The 14,055-nt window shown below is 37.5% G+C and overlaps 1 long non-coding RNA gene and 1 other non-coding gene across 2 annotated transcripts; both read right to left on the bottom strand.

The window, feature by feature from the left end:
• Positions 1 to 1,397: 1,397 nt before the first annotated feature.
• TRNAN-GUU lies at positions 1,398 to 1,469 on the bottom strand. Its single transcript has one exon. It is a non-coding gene; the product is annotated as a tRNA-Asn (tRNA).
• Positions 1,470 to 9,184: 7,715 nt separating this feature from the next.
• On the bottom strand, positions 9,185 to 12,774 carry LOC110725902. Its single transcript, XR_002512250.1, has 3 exons — positions 12,267 to 12,774; positions 12,122 to 12,173; positions 9,185 to 9,770 (listed from the first exon to the last, which is right to left on the bottom strand). It is a non-coding gene; the product is annotated as an uncharacterized LOC110725902 (long non-coding RNA).
• Positions 12,775 to 14,055: the final 1,281 nt, after the last annotated feature.

Raw genomic sequence — 14,055 nt, 5'->3', positions numbered from 1 at the left:
GTTGTTTTGGAAAGGCAAGTTTGACTCAATATTATTAGGGACCTAGGATTTCTATGTTGGTTGATTTAAGTGAACTTAACTAATCATCGCAACATCAAGAAAACCTAAACATGCATCTAACGAATAATTCACACACATATATATAAGCATAAAATATAAAGCGAAATTATAGATGCATATTGGCAACTAGCATGACCCCTTGGATTCTTCAAATCATCAAAAGGTCTTCATTTGCAATTCAAGGCTTTGTCTTCTAAGATACGCCGTCATCAAGACTTAACCAAACTATGCAAAAACTAGTGTCTACAACTAGGAATAGTCTAAATATTAAAGTACAAAAATACTTAACGGTGCGTAGACCGTATTTAGATTTACAAAAATACATAACGGCACGTAGTCCGTATTTTCTATCTTAGTCGGGTCCCACTAGTTGCCATTTCATAAAACCTGTGAGAGAGAATATATATATATATTTCATTCATCCATTCACTATTTGTGAATGGCCCATGAAATTTACAAATTAAAACAAAGTAAAATGCATTTAAACAACGCGCGCACTAGTAACTAATCTAGGTGGTTAATCCGATTAACACGCCTAATTAAAACTAGTCAAAGTTGTTTAACCGATTATATAATTTACGTCATTAATAATTGAAGCTCCCACTAAATTCCGCATTTCCTTAATTAATCTAATTAATTAAGTCGGTAGCACCCAAACTTGTCAAAATGAAATTTTGCCAATGCCGCTCAAAACCGAGGCCTAGCCTCCCAAAATTTTAATTAAAATAAACAAAATTAATTAAAATAAATAAAACGGCAAAATAAGCAACATCAAGCCTACTACGGCTAGCCACCTCACCGCACCAATCATACACACACGCCAAGACCACGAACACACTGCCACGGCACAGCCGCGCGTGGCTGTTGCAGCCCGCACCTGCTGCCGCGCGTGTGCTGCTGCCGCGCGTGTGGCCGCAAGTAAGGCGGCGCTGCCACCTTGGCAGCCACATATGGGCTGCTATGCAGCCCGGCTCGCCAAGGTGATGCATTGCCTCGTTTTGCGTGCCATGACCTCGGGATTTGATCCCTTTCCGCGAGACAACAATAATTAATTCTAAATATGAACTTTAATGTTCATAATGAAAATTCCAACATCTAAATTTTGTGAATCCTTCCTTCAGTCTTTCAATACGACGGAGATGTCAATCAAATCTTTTTCCTTAATAAGACCCCGCTCCGGTAGCGGTGGCTTGCTGGAAACCCAGAGTCTTTAGTTGATCCAGGATGTGTGACGTATAGGCCATACTTCCCACTTTTGATGTCCCACGATTCTGCTAGTTTAGAAACGAAGTAGAAGGACGGGGGTCGCTAGGTCAGAAAAGCGATAACTCAAAATTCTCCCCAAGTAGGATTTGAACCTACGACCAGTCAGTTAACAGCCGACCGCTCTACCACTGAGCTACTGAGGAACAACGGACTTAAGGAAGCCGACTCTCGTTCTTTGGACTAACCTATGACCGAAATGGGTTCGTCACTTTTTTCACATAAAATTATATCTTCCAACATGAAGATAACCAAATTTCTATCACAAAAATCGAAACTTTATGTTTCCAATCATCTCAAAATGATTAAAACATCAAAGTTTAACACAAAATAACATGGAATTTAGTGGTTTTTAAAGTTTCAATCACTTATCACAAGTAAAGATTGAATCTTAAACACTTAGGAAGCCTCAAAAATAAAACTTTCACACTAAAAGGCAATTAGTTTGCAATTATGTGAAAATAAATCAACCTTTAATCATTAAATACTACCAAGTAAGTGTGCTTTAAGGGGACATAAAAATGCAGAAAATAATGCAAATAATCAACCATATAATCAACTATTTATGCCATTAATTTCAAGGTTATATAAGACTTAAAATTTTTCGTCAAAAACGAAAAACCCCTCGAAAAAGGCATTTCTGGTCAAAATTTGGCTAAAATCACAGGACCCTTGGGGGTAAAAACCTTTCCAGAACACGTTTTCCACCCAAAATTCACTAGTCTTAGGCGAAAATCTGGGTTCTGGGCCAAAATCGACATTAAAACGGGATTAAAATAAATAAAACCGAGCTACTAATCTAATTAGTAACTTAAACCAGAATATTAAGCCAAAATAAACCTTGAAAAACATGATAATAAAAATAAACGAGCGGGGCTCTGATACCACTGTTGGGGTTTGGTGAGTCCGACTCACCGCGGAAACAAACCCCTACCCGAGGAACCACTCGCAATAATTAAAATCATAAAGCATAAATAAATAATCACAAAGAAAAGATAATGAATCTTACCCTCGAAGCGAGCTTCGCCCAAAAACCGGGGCTCTTACTTGAAAGCATACTAGCACGTCAAGCGCCACGCCTCCGATGGTATCCACCCACAAAAAGGCGAACACAACTTTAAGGTCTACTACCTGGGGGTTAGCGAGGTTCGACCAAAACCCGAGTGTTATATGAGTTTAAGAGTTTTCCAAAATTATGGAATTCTCTTTTTAACTCCCACTCAAGCAAAGAATTCTCAAGCCATGCCATGACTACATAAGGAAGTATGCCTTGTGAATTTCACTCATCTTTCAATGTGGAACTTTTCACAAAAAGATCCCACATGGAAAGATTGGTGAATTCAACCCTTAGTTAAATAAACAAAGGAATATGTAACAAGTGTCATATGGTTAGGTGTGGACCACTTTCTCACTTGGTCCCCAAGGCATTTCACATGCAATGTGAACTAACCATGTGTCACCCAACCTTGAGCCCCAAGTTGGGTTCGGTTGGCCCATTTTATTTTGGCCCGTGTCCATGACCCATCAACCCGGGTCCACGACCATTGCCACATGTGTCGCCACCGTGGCGCGCCGCCACCATGGCGCTGCCACGTGGCACGCTTCCAACATGGCACGCTGCCACTTGGTGGCTGCCACTAGGTGGCTGCCAATGTGGCGCTGACAACGTGGCACGCTGCCACTTGGTGGCTGCCAACGTGGCGGCCACGTGTGCTGCCACGTGTGCTGCCACATGGCGTTTTTGCCATGTGTGCTGCCACGTGGCATGCTCCTATTGGGCATGCATTCCTAGCCTTTTGCGTGGCTATGATTTTACTTGTTACTTGATGCATTTTCCCGTCTCGCTAAATCCTAAATTTTGGCTTGACATTTGAGATTCTCAGACGCTCGGTTTCGACGCTCCAAGCTCGAATTTCCGACGTCTAAATTTTTAACACTCGGGCGACGAATTAATTTCTTTCGAATTAATTCGTCGAGTTGGTTCGTATATTTTGCTTGGGTGTGACCCGAATGGTTCAGTCAAGATTAAGCTGTAATATTAATTATATTAATATTACTGATCGGAAGCGGCCTCCACCCAGGCATTCCGATCACTTGACCTTACTGAATATATTAGCTTTCTAATAATTCTGAACCCGCTATCAGAATAATACACTTGTTCGAAGGACACCATTCCTTTCAGCGTCTGCAGTCTTCAGGCTATACTTCGTCGTACTTCTGGTATTGTTGGTCCAAAACCGACCTTTGATGGTGCTCTTAGTCTTTTTAACAGGATTGTGGAGACTGGCCTTATGAGTAACCCTAGTGAGATCACTGCCTCCAAACTCATGAAAAAACTGGTAGATATATATTTCATGAAGGTCATTGCAACTACGGATTCCACTTTCTCCTTATCTCCGCGTCAGATTGCCTTATGGAAGTCCCAACAGGGGGATCACACTTCGGCCTGGTTGCAAATGGTCCCGATATCGGGTTTGGGTCAGACTATGAATGGTAAGACTTATCGTTGTATTCTTTGCTACCGGTTGGGTGTTCTTTTGTTCTCCGTTTCAACTCCGTGTTCTTCTTGCTCAAGGTTTTTTTGATGGGGATATTTATGGGGATCATGCAGTGTCTTGTGCTGGGATGGTGGGTATTAAACATTGGCATAATGTTGTTCGTGACACCCTTGTTGATATTTGTTTTTGGTCTGGGATTTCCGCTAGAAAGGAGGTTAACATTGGGTTAACTAGAGGGAACGACGGGACTCTTCGACCAGCAGATCAGATGTGTTGCTTTATTCCTAGGATAGAGGCCTTGATGTATGTGTTGAATTGATGGGGTATTCACCTTTGACACAATCGGGGTTGTCTAACTTCGTTCCTGGTCGTGTTGTGTCGGCGGCGGCTCAGCGGAAGTAGGACAAGTATGGGGCGCGTTGCATGCAATTGGCTATGGTTTTATTCCTTTTTCCTTTTCTTCGTTGGGAGAATTAGAGAAGGATGTTATTGCGTTGCTGAAGCGGGTTTAGGCATTCGATAAGACTTAAGATATTAGTGCTCATGCAACTGCTCACATCTTCAACAGGATCGGGTTAGCTATAGCTAGAGGGGTGGGGGCCCAGATTGTATCTTGTCTCCCCACCTATTTTTTGTAAATTGATTGACTTTGTAGATTTTTTTGTTATATTTATAATAATAATAATAATAATAATAATAATAATCAATTTTTTACAAAAAATTAATCACGAAAAAAACAAAAATAGAATTTCTGCTTAAGATTTTTCGGATGAACCAAGGAGGATCCGGAAATTTCAAGCGGATCCACCTCAGACATCAGAAAATTTAGACGGATTAACCTAGGACATCCGTAAATTTTAGGCGGATGGGTAGATCTGCCTAAAAAATTTCGAATCCACCTTGGTTCATCCGGAATTTTTAGGTGGATCCTACCTATAGCGATTTTATTTATTTTTTATTTCAAGCCATACCTGCTCGCCTCCGGTGTCGCCACCTTGACCACCGTACGTCACCTAGATTTCTTCTCGCCTCCTTGGATTGGTGGCTGACTGGCTATCGGTGATGGATTTTTTTTTTTAATTTGGGAGATAAACACTACAAGAAAAAGGCCTGTTTCCGACATAAAATTTCCCTCGCTAAAAGTCGAATTTCCGTCGCAAATAGGCTTTACACAGGAATTTCATCGTAATGTTCTGTCGGAAAACCTTTCGTAGGAAAAAGTGGATATTCCGAGGAAAATTCCGTCGGAAAAGTGTTTTACGACCGACTTTCCGAAGTACAATGTTCCATCGTAAAATAATTTGAGTTTCTAGTTATAGGGAATATTTCAAGCACTATCCTAAACTCGAACTCCACTGTGATCATACACTTAAGCATGGTGGCGTCCAAAGGGAAGGAAGCTAGAGCAAAAGAGTCGCGAACAAGTTTTAGGAACTTGTAAACTGTTCACGAGGTGAAGGTTACATCCCTTAACGATCAAGGAGATCGTCAACTCCAATAGGTCTGGAACCATGACTGGAAGTTCGGGGATGAAGGTACAAATCCAACCTAAAAGAGATTGAACTTGCCCTAATAATAGACCTCTACTTTATTCTGATCGTATTCATGTGCGCTTTCTGACTAACATGCAATCAATAGGATTACCTAAACCTGTTTATCTATGTTGGTTGAATATTAATGCACAAATAAACTATTATTGGCGATCACTTGAATTATAATCATATTAAACCTAAACAAGATTATTAATTATCTTATTAAGCGTGATTACAAGTACCAATTCCCTTTAAACATGCATAAAAGGCGTGATCAAACAATAACATTATTATATATCAAGCAGCATAATAATAATCATAAAAATAATAATAATAATAAAAAATAATCATGATCATAAATTATAAAAATTATAATCATAATTAAAATAATAAAATGAATCATAATTAACATAATCATGTTAAAGCAGAATAATAATAGCAAGATCCTAGGCATGATACTAACAAGATTAATAACAAACCCTAGCATGTCACTAAACATTAAAAATCAAAACTTTAACCCTAACTTGATACTAACATGCTATTAAGAAAGAAAATAGGAAGCATTCTTTTAATCATACTTGATATTAGGAATTTTTTGTTATTAACCCTAAACATGATACTAGGAAGATTAAAACGCCCTAACATGACACTAGGAATCATAATAACAACCTAAGCATGATTTCTAAATCATAATATCAATAAATCAATTAAAGCACTTACTTGGATGCCTCATACCTCTTTCTAATAACAAAATACACACGCTAGTAACTTCAAGGAAAATAATAAATCAAATAATTAAATTAAATAATTGAAAGAGAGATTTGGGACCAAACCCTCAGAAATTAAAACCTTTCACGTCTAGGGCGAAGGCAACTTCAAAATTGGCTAGATGTTTCTAGATCTTGTGAATGCGGAATTTTGTATGCAAAAGCTAGAGGGAGAGAGAGAAAAAGCAAGAGAAACTTGAAAACTAGAGAGAATAAGAAAATTAATTGTTGTTGATGATTGAAAACGACGGTTTTAAGAGGCTATTTATAGAGAAAATCAGCCGGATGTGATAAAAAACGAATCAGAGTATCGAAAAGAATAAAACACGATCGCAGCGTCAAACATGCGAGTGGCGCCAAACGCTGGAGTGCAGCGCCACGCGCTAAGTCAAGCGCCAGATGAAAGGAATGGTGTCCTTCGAACAAGTGTATTATTCTGATAGCGGGTTCAGAATTATTAGAAAGCTAATATATTCAGCAAGGTCAAGTGATCGGAATGCCTGGGTGGAGGCCGCTTCCGATCAGAAATATTAATGTATAATTAATATTACAGCTTAATCTTGACTAAACCCTTTGGGTCGCACCCTAGCAAATATACGAACCGACTCGACGAATTAATTCGAAAGAAATTAATTCGTCGCCCGAGTATTAAATAATTAGACGTTGGAAATTTGAGCTTAGAGCGTCGAAACCAAGCGTCAGAAGTCGAGTCAAAATAATAAAAGACAAGACACGAAAATAATAAATCAATAAGACCAAAATTCCCTTAGCATTGGAATGCACCGAGCTAGGGGCATTTGGTATAGCATGGTGGCTAGCATGCGCACCAAGCTAAGTCTAGGCTGGCTGGTGCGTGCTAGCGCACCAATGCTAGCATAGCGTGCTAGCAGCACTGGCCAACGTGCGCAAGGTGTAAGGCACTCAACAAGCAGCCCGCATCATTAATGCGCGACTTTCAGGCCGAGTGCGCAAGCAGCCCGCACAAGTTGTGCTGGGGTTGCTGGCCAGCAGTGCCGAGCAGCCCGCACGCTTGTGCTGGGCCTGCTGGCAGCCGCACATGGCAGCCCACCTTGGGGTGCCTTGGGGCCCAAGTGTGGTGCCATGTGGAGCAATGTAAGGGGAGGCTTGAGGAATGAGGTGGACGGTTTTTGGAGAGGGATTGGGGAGCAAGTTTGGTCCCCCCTTCCTCCAAATAGTCCTCACCTAACATCTCTCATGAGCTTGCCACTTGTTGATTTATTACTAGTTTGATTATTTATTTTATTTTAGCTTTAAAATAAAATGGAAAAATCAAATTCTCCCACATTGATGGGAGAGCTTTTTCACTCTCTTGTTTTCCCCTATAAATACCCAAGTTGGGGTATTGGGAAAATCACTTGAGTAAGAGTTGAAAAAGGCATCACCATTGTGAAAACCTTTGAACTCATTTAATCACTCGGATTTTGGTCGGACCTTGCTAACTCCAAGGTAGCGGACCTAAAAAGTCGGTGTTCTTCCTTTGTGGGTGAATACCATTGGTATTTTCGGAGCTAAAGCTTTCAAGTAAGAGCCCATTAGGTCAGGCGAAGCACTCGTCAAAGGTAAATTACAATTCTATCCTTTTATGTTTATTTGTTATGCTTTATGGTTTTATTAATTGCGAGTGGTTCTTTGGGTTGGGGTCGTTTCCGCAGTAAGTTGGACTTACCAAACCCCAACACCAGACGCCAGGTCTGGCGCCAAACGCTAGGCTTGGTGTTCGGTGCTGCAAAACAGTTTTTGCGGATTTTGTTTTTATCATATTTTTTGATCCAGAATTCCAAATAAGTCATATAATATATCTTTGGAAAGATCTTGACGTCTACATTACAACCCAATTAGAATTAAATTAAAATATTTTGTATATAAAAACATATGTCCGAAATAGTGGAAGGGTGTTATTTTTGGATAGAGTTTCATATCTCATTCATATCTTTTTCGTTATAGCTCGGATTTAATATTACAATATATCATTGGAAAGATAATTTCAAGATATATCAAACCATATAAAATTTGGATACAGATTATGAGGCACGAAAATAAAATCTGAATATATTCCACTTCGTGCAAAACAAGGATTCTAAAAAGGAGTAGTTTTATTCAATTTCAAACTCTTTGAAACATAATTATCAATCCTAACTCCATTAGGATTTAAAAGAACCTTCTAGAGTATTCTAGAAGACTATAATAAATCCTAATAGCTTTAGGAATGATAATTAATAATAGGCCCTCCTCTAGATCATTGGGCCGCATATAAAAACCAAGTCGGGCCGCCCAGTTTAGTATTTTGGCCATAACTTCCTCATTATTCATCGGAATTGGGCTTATAATATATTCTTGGAAAGGTCTTTTCAAGCCCTATCAAACTACACTATTATTGGACCCTTATCTTGGAGAAAACTAAACTGAAATGTACGTTTTTCATAAATAAGGGAAGAAAAGAAATAATTTTAAAAACAGAAAGAAGAGATATTTTAATAAAAACATCCTCATCACTAGACTTTTCACACTTTCGCTTCATTCGATAATCAAATGAAATGAAAGGTATTCATCACTGGGTTTGTTTTTGTGGAGACACATTTGGGTGTCTACACTAGTATAATCCGTCGCAATTTTACGACCGTCGCTGAAGGCACAACAACGACGGAAAAATCCGTCGCAAATATAATATTTTGCAACGGAATTAATTTTCGTCGCTAGTTTCCGATGAAAAATTCTGTCGCAATCTACCGACGGTATTTAATTCCGTCGCAAAATATTAGATTTGCGACGGATTTTTCCGTCGTTGATGTGCTTTTCAGCGACGGATTTTTCTCCCTTTTTCCGTCACATATTTTTTTCCGACAAATTTTATATTCATTTTTTCCATCGCAAAAAATTATTCATTTTAAAAAATTCTGGTTATTTTTTTAGAACGAAAAATCATTAATAACCTATATTCCTTCACCTAATACCTGTGAAAATTAAAATCATAATCGAATTACAGAAATATTAATATATATATTTCCATAAAAGCTATGCTTGTAGAACATATCCAAAAGCTACATAATATATAGTAATTCTACAAAAGCTGAAACATAATCAAATGCTACATAAATTCAAGTTAAGTACATGTCCATACTACATAAACTAAAGCTATGCTATACAATTGTCAGGGTACCCTGGCTTGCTCCTCCACTACCTGGGTTATCCCTGGGGTCTCGACGATGAGGCTGAAAGGTGGAACATGTGTCGCTGTTTACGAATCGACTCATGAAATCATTCCACCTATCCTCGGATCTCCTCTCCGTTTTGGCCAATTCAGCTTGAATTCGGGTTTGCATTTCAACTTCCATTTAACTCCAAATTTCACTCCAAATTTCACTCCAAATTTCACTCCGGATTTCACTACGAAGAGCCTCCACCCTATGCTCCATCTGATCCTGAATATGAGAAACAACGGACAGTAGGTACTGCTATGAAGACCTAGAAACTCGACCCATCCAGTTGCCATAGTACATCTCTGCACTTTGGCCAAGTCCCCTCACCCGACCCTTCTTGTTGCGACCACCCACACTCTCCCAATACAACTCATTAGGACTCTTTTTAATCCCTTGAGTGGTGGCTTCTTCAACATTCTTCTGGTAGTTCTCCTACAAGAAATACATTATACAATAATATATAGTTTAAACAATTTACCAACAACATAAGTTACAAGTAAAGCAAATAAAAATATAAGTACAATTTACCAACAACATAAGTTACAAGTAAAGAAAATAAACATATAAGTAATTATGACTTCAAATCACATAAAAGAAGCCATTTTCTAAGTTTATGGGTCCATATCATCAAAATTAAGCCATTTAAAGCCAAAATGGCTTCTAACATGCCTATTTTCTTCATTTCTTAACTTATGAACTTATTCTTTCTCAAACCATCTCATATTTACATAGTTATAAGTGATTATGACTTGAAATTACATAAAAGAAGCTATTTTCTAAGTTTATGGGCCCATGTCATCAAAATTAAGTCATTTAAAGCCAAAATGGCTTCTAACATGCATATTTTCTTCATTTCTTAACTTATGAACTCATTCTTTCTCAAACCATCTCATATTAACATAGTTATTAGTGAATATGACTTGAAATCACATAAAATAAGCCATTTTCTAAGTTTATGGGTCCATATCATCAAAATTAAGCTATTTAAAGCCAAAATGGCTTCTAACATGCCTATTTTCTTCATTTCTTAACTTATGAACTCATTCTTTCTCAAACCATCTCATAATTACATAGTTATAAGTGATTATGACTTGAAATCACATAAATTGCCTCATTGACCAAAATAGCAAACCCACAACACATCTATGGGGCAAATTATACTCGCACTTAAGACTAGTAATTCGGGCAGCCATCTCTAACACAGACAATGAACTCCTTTCGTATAGTGGTTGTTCGGAAGCCCTTTAACAAATCCAAGAAATGCTTAGCTTGTGCATTAGGCTCCTCCTCTGCCTCTTCTGAATGCCCTTGATCTTCATTATGACCAAAAGCATCGAAAACCATTTCACGATATTCATTTGATGGTCCTTCAGGAACTCCCGGAAACCCTTCCCCAAGAAAAAATCACTCATAGTAATTAGGTACAAAACCCTTGCGGTACAAATGAATTTTAACCGTTTCCGCATTGCAAAGCCGTTTGTTCTTACATTTAAAACATGGACACCTAACTTCATTCGGGTTGCTGCTCTCGGGATGATCTTCCACTTATTTAAGGAATTTATCTACCCCTTTCACAAATTCCAGATTAATAGAATGCCAAACCTTCCTTTCATACATCCAGCTACATTCTATTTGTTTCATGATTACAACTTCTACACAACTCACGAATATGTATATCACATTAGTCACAATGCGTATTGAATATTCAATATCCATCAAAATGTGACGAATATGCAAATAAGATTGTATATGATGTCCAAAGGTCCTTATCACTCCAACCTAACCCATCCTTGGACATTTAATCTCACTAGCGAATGTATGCCAGGTTATTAATTCTATGGAAAATACGGCAGCATTTTCCTTAAGTTTTCCAAGTACACGATAGGCTATTAGATAACCCGTCATATTTACCCAGAGAACATTGTAGAGAAATGACAAGCCAGGATATTCCCTAGAATCAATAACTAGGCATACATTCACCACCTAAGTGAGAATAAACGTCCAAGGACAGTCCCAACCGGGGACTATCCAAGACATACTCCTAATGAGTATGCCTTGAACGTGTATCTAGACAAATGATTATGCAAATGATTCATTCAAAAATATATCAAGTAATTATAACACGCTCATTTGAAAATATACCAAGCAAATTAAATAACACAACCATTATAAAGTAAAGAACACTCATAATTAAATTATAATAATCATTATAAGTAAACCAAATATATCATAATCATAATTAAATTGATATAAACAATTATATATAAACAACGTTAGTATTCATAATTAAATTGATATAAACAATTATTAATCATTACATTAAACATTATATAAAACAAATATTTTTTACTAAATTAACTAATATACATTATATTAAACTAAACAAAACTAACATACATTATATTAAACTAAACAAAACTAACATACATTATAAAATTATAATAAATTAAACTAAACTAACATACATTATTATAATAAACTAAACCAATGTAAACTAACATATCATGCCGTACATTGTTATAATAAAATATCAACCTAAACTAACATATCATGTCATACATTATTATACTAAACCAAACAAAATTAACATGTCATGTCTTACATTATTATAAAAAACCAAACCAAACCAAACTAACATATCAACCATTATTAATTATTATAATAAAGTAAAGCAAATTAAACTAACATAAAATAAATACTTGAATAAACTAACATGTATCTAAGTCACTAACATGCCAAGTATAAACTAAACTAACAATTTTAGAAATTATAATGTCACTAACCTGTAGATCTGCACTTTTTATTGAGATTGAAAGCAAGGAAAAGACACAAATTCTACAAATAATAACAATTAAACCTTATTTAGGGTGTAAAATGTCAATTTTAATTTAAAAAAAATGAAAATAATAAAAATAAAGGAACACTTACCGGCGGCAACACGGCGGGAGGATGAAGGTGGTGGTGGTTCTGGTCGGAGCAAGGAAGGTGGAGGGACCTGAAAAAGGGGGGGGGGTGGTGGTTAGGATTAAAAAAAAACAGAAATAAAAAAAAAAAACAACTCACCGGCGGCCGGCCGACTTTTTGGAATGCCGGCGACGGGAACAACACCGATGGGAACTGCGGCTGCTACACCGGTGGTGGCTGTTCACACCGACCGGTGTTAGTGGTGGCGATTTTAATTTTAAAAAAAAAACAAAAACATAACTTATCGGCCGGGGAGAACAACGGGAGGGCTGCTGACGGTGGATCCGGTGGCGACTGGTGACCCTCAGCTCCGGTGTCGGCGGGAACTTTCTCTCTCTTTCTCCCTTTCTTTCTTTCTTTCTCTCTCTTTCTCCCTTTCTTTCTTTCTCTCTCTCCCCCTTTGTTTTCCTGTTTCTATCGTGAAAAGCAGGGGGGGAGGTTTTGTGTTCTGAAATTTTGCGACAGAAAATGTTTTGTCGGAAAATGTAGTTTCGACAGAATTTTCCGTTGTAAATAAATTTGCTACGGAATATTCCGTCGGAAACTACATTTTCCGACAGAAATGAATTCCGTCGGAAATTCTGCGAGGGAATTTCCGTCGCAAATTAATATTTTCGACCGATTTTTACGACAAACTTAATTCCATAGTTGAATTTAAATTTTGCGAGGGAAAATGTGGTATGTCGGAATAATTTCGTCGGAAAAAAGCCTTTTTCTAGTAGTGAAAATGAGAGAGAAGTATGGAGTAAAATGTGATTTCAGAAAGGAGTGTTGTGAGTGTCGTGGGTATTTATGTATGAGGGGTAAATATGGAAGTTCATATTAAAATTGCGAGTGATTCCTAGTAAAAATGGGAGCGTTGTTTAACAACCCCCGTGGATGAAAAATAAGATAACGCCATGTAAAGATGATGTTAATTATTTTGGGGTTAGTTTGGACGAAAAATTAGATTGAAGGGTGTCAGTCAACAAGTTAATAGTTACTCCGTAATATTTAATAAGCTATAATTATTTGGAATTTATTTTTGTAAATGGTTGCAATTGACAAGCTTAATTAATACTATAATAAAGATTGCAATTGACAAATTTTCCCTTAATTGATAACATAAAATATTCATACATAAACATAAATTATATAGTCAAAGCCAATGTATAATATTAGTGCACATAATGGAATGACAAATGACATTCAAAAACCTTAAACATTAACGAATCACATTTCATTAACAAAATGTTAATTTAGTGACAGTTAATCTAAATTTAGAAATGATCGAAACTTTACTACATAGTCTACATCGATCATTAAACAAACTTCAAATAAATCAATGTTATTTTGTGAAAAATACCCTTGAACGATTTCTTGAAAAAGCTGAAGAAATGAAACGAGGAAAGCAGGGACAATTATCGAACCCCGACTAATTAATCCAACTTCAAGTAAGGATTTTAATTTAGTCCTCGCGTTCCTTTCTTTTCTTGTTGGATGAACCTTTGGTTGCGCTCTCGGTAGTGCCATTTACAACTATTTTGGATCTCTTCCTTACCGGCGAGCATATTCCTGGGTGGATATCAGCAGGACTTATCCTTGAACTAGTTGACCCTGACCCTGACCCTGACCACGATTCTGACCATGACCCTGATCCTCGATCGAGTTGCTTGCTCTTCTCACCGTCTTGTAAGGGCGTTTTTGGGCTAGCAATGTCTGAGGTGTTGCTGATAGTTGACTCAACCTCATCTCTTGGACGCTTGTTCTTATT

This window comes from Chenopodium quinoa, unplaced genomic scaffold (genome assembly GCF_001683475.1).
Source record: "Chenopodium quinoa cultivar QQ74 unplaced genomic scaffold, ASM168347v1, whole genome shotgun sequence".
Classification (NCBI taxonomy): domain Eukaryota; kingdom Viridiplantae; phylum Streptophyta; class Magnoliopsida; order Caryophyllales; family Amaranthaceae; genus Chenopodium; species Chenopodium quinoa.
Note: the sequence above shows the minus strand (reverse complement) of the source record. Positions and strands in the feature narration are given on the sequence as shown.